General features: G+C 31.5%; 1 long non-coding RNA gene across 1 annotated transcript; it reads right to left on the bottom strand.

The window, feature by feature from the left end:
* Nucleotides 1–931: 931 nt before the first annotated feature.
* Nucleotides 932–2,568, bottom strand: LOC128042459 (uncharacterized). The gene is made up of 2 exons (XR_008197992.1): nt 2,319–2,568; nt 932–1,480 (listed from the first exon to the last, which is right to left on the bottom strand). It is a non-coding gene; the product is annotated as an uncharacterized LOC128042459 (long non-coding RNA).
* Between the last annotated feature and the right edge of the window lie 1,176 nt (nt 2,569–3,744).

The following is a 3,744-nucleotide window of genomic DNA, read 5'->3' on the forward strand; positions in this document are numbered from 1 at the left end:
TAACAGGTTAACAACGCCCGGCGGAGGCTCATTATACACAATCAAACCCCTATCTAACGACAAACTTTCCTTACCAAGCCAGTCTGCAACGAAAATTTCCCCCCTTGGTGCATATTTCAACCGCCATGACCCATCCCTGTTGAGCAACTCTCGTATAGTTTCAATAATACAGAAAAACGGAAGACAGTCACCAGCTCCCTGGGGAATCATTCGCACCGTTGTCTCCGAGTCCGACTCAATCATCACAGCCTTAATGCCAATACTCCACACTACAGAACAGCCATAGAAAATACCCCAAAACTCAGCAAAGGCAATATTACAGTTCCCCAAATTAAACCTAACCACCCAGGCGCCAAGACTGTACATGTTATATATTATATGTGAGCTATTATAGTAAATTTATTGGTTATTAAGAAAAAAATTGAAATATTCTTTTTATAGTTTATACAATGATTTAATAATGAATATTTTTTTATTTGCACTATATTTGAATGATGAAAATAATTTATATACATTAATTATGTGATCTAGTTATTATTTTGAATCATGTTGCTTTGTATTAATTATATAAATTAAAATCATATTTTCTTTTGGTATTCTTCATGTTAATATTTAGGGTTCGTAATTATCCTCTTAATAATGTGGTCTCAAAGATTTAAACTTGCGCCTTACCATTATACTCGATACTTGGTAGTTAAAATTAAAGTTATAAATATGGTAAAAATGTTTTAATTATGATTTGAAAAATTCTTATTATTATAATATTTAAATTGTTAAATAAATTAATATATTTTAATTAGGTTTAAAAATTCAAATAAGGAATATTTATTTATACTGAATATGGTAATTAAAATATATTTTTAAAATTAATGAAAAATTATATAAAAGCGAGTTGAGCACTAACTTGTTCACATATTTGCAATTGAAAGGATAAAGATAATGAAAAAGATATAATACATTCAATTATATAATTTTTGTCTAATTTAAAAGTTAAAAGGAATCATAAACAAAGATAGTAACAGCATAAAAAAAATTAAGGGGACGGAATATATATATATTTCTCTTGGAACTCAATTCATGTACAGACACTGGTCACAAGATCCAACCGTTGAATGCAAATTAGATGGAGATGAGTTATGGAGATGTCGGTTTCCTTGCAGAAAGAAGCAAATATTGGGTTACAATGAGTCAATGTTTGGGTGTCTTGGCTTAGGTAACCCAGGCGGTAGTTTGTCGTCCTCCCATGTTGAGCTTATCTTCTCTGACGCTGATGTTTATATGGAGTGGGGTACGTAGTTTTTGATTGGTGGCTCTTGATTTCCAATTTACCTCATCAGATTCAGAGGCAATAGCAAAAACAAAAATAATGGGTCCCTATGCCATTATGGAGGCATGATTTCTTCACTGCTACTGCCCACCCTTTCATATGCTATGAAATGTTCAATCTGGAGATGGTACACCTTCCAATTACAATCTTGATCTTAATCAGAACACCAGTTTTGGAAAATAATATAACAAAGGGGAGGATTTTGGTGGAAAAAACAAAAAAGAAACAGGAAAAGAGTTAGAGCTCGCAAAACGTGGTTGATTATAAACAGGGTGTACTGTATTATTTATGACAACCTGTCGTATGTGTGCAGATAAGATGCAGACACAAAACAACACCTACCATCTCTCTAGTATTGATTGGATGATAGATTTAACCCTAAACAACACTACATTACATAATGCATACTTTGAGTAGTTAATAATTTGTTAATCAGAAATAAATATAAAAAACCCTTAATATTATATGCAAATGCAAAAATAAAAAGATATTTTAAGTATTGTTTGTGTATGTCTAGTCTAGGATATCCCATATAATAAATAATTATCATATAAATATTTAGTTATAGAATTTATTAAAATTACTAAAAGATTTAAATTGATTATTTATATTTATTCAAAACTATATTTTCTAATTTATTAAAAATAATTATAAACTTTGAACCATACTTACATAAAATATATCTGCATTTTTAATACAATGATGTTTCATAACCCTCCTCGAAAAACACAAAGACAGCTACTATCATATAGGCATTGTAAAAATAAGAAAACTGATGAAATTTCCGTCAGTGACACAGTAGAGAAGAAAAAGAGCAGAAATTTATTTCAACTTGTCATGTAATATATATCTCATATAAAATTCTTTGAAATAGAAGATGTTTATATAATAAAAGATTACCACTACAGGCAACAGCCATTAAAGATTACAGTAAAGGGTAAGCAGTAAGTTGCTGAAAAAGAAAAAGTAAAAAGAAGGAAAGAAAGTAAACCTTTTTCAGGGCTATGAAATGGAATGGAGAGAGTGCTACCCGCGGCTAACAAAGTCCGCAGAGAGTTGCAGTCTGTTGCAGAGTCCTTGCCCATTAAATGGATTGGCTTTCCCTTTTTTCTCCCTTCACATGTTGGATAGTGGATACATGAGATTATTATTGTTTTATTAGTACTTAAAGTAAAAAACCAGCACAGTTGTCAAGATGCCATTTACGTTTTGTTGAAGTGGAGGCCAAAGATATTCTGTTCCTGAATTCTGTTTCCATTTTCCCTCGTGTTTTCCTACTTTCAAACTTTTATTCGGTTCCTTTCCGTTAATGTATTTAATTATATTGTCACTGTTGAAGGATACAAGTTTAAGTGTATTGAAGTACATTATTCTCTTATTTATAAATTGGTGAAGAATTATGAGTAGTTTTAGGCATTGTTTCAAAAGAAAAAGTTGAATTACATTTTTTTTTGTCTTTTTTATTTTAAAAAATAAGTAAATTAGTCTATTAAAATTTTTATTTATTTTTACTTTAAGTGACAAGGCGGTTGGTGAATCAAATACGCAACCAAGTGGAATTTTTTCATGTAAATAAACATTTAAAGATAAAAAATCTTAACAAACAAATAAAATATTTAGTAATTATTTGAAAAACCACATACAAGATGAACCTGGACAACCGCTTGTCTAGATTTATATTGGATGCAAATTTTCAAATGTTCAAATTCATCCTAGACATCGTTTTTCAAATAATTATAAAAATATAAAAAAATATTTAAATTTTATTGAAAATTAATAATTATTATTTTAAAATCACAATAAATATTCAAATTGCAAATTAGTAATCATCATCAAGTTAAAATTATTTAAATATTTAATAATTATTATGATGAGTTACTACAGTAGTTGTTGACACAAGTATTCAACAAGGAAGAGAAAGAAGTGGAGATGGGAGACTCAGTTCACCTATGAAAGGCGGAGACCGAAGTTCAATTGGTAAGAGAGAAGGATAAGGATACACAATTGATACTTAGGTTTTCTTGGGGAAGAAGGGGATCATTTGTCATTTGTGCTCTAGGTATATATAAGGGGTCACTCCTTGTCTTGCAGTTTCATGTACCCGATAGTATGATGGGTAGGCATGATCTATGGCCGACTAGGTGGTAGGGTCATTACAGGTCAGTTGCCGCTATATGACATACTGTGTGTTCTTGCTCTGACACTCTCCTCCCTAATGTTGTACGAGGTTGTTGCGTCTCAATGGTCCCTATAAAGGGTACAAATCAAGTAGTCCCTGGGAGGGGTTGTGTAGCAGAGTGTTTCTAGGCTAGTCCATATAAGATATGCAGAGGATTCCCTACGGGTTGTCCTGAACGAGGGGTTGTTGTGGATAGTTCTCAGCTCGAAGTTGTGTACAAATCATTCTCAGTGGAGGG

The sequence above is a fragment of the Gossypium raimondii genome, chromosome 7, assembly GCF_025698545.1.
Source record: "Gossypium raimondii isolate GPD5lz chromosome 7, ASM2569854v1, whole genome shotgun sequence".
NCBI classification, from domain to species: Eukaryota; Viridiplantae; Streptophyta; class Magnoliopsida; order Malvales; family Malvaceae; genus Gossypium; species Gossypium raimondii.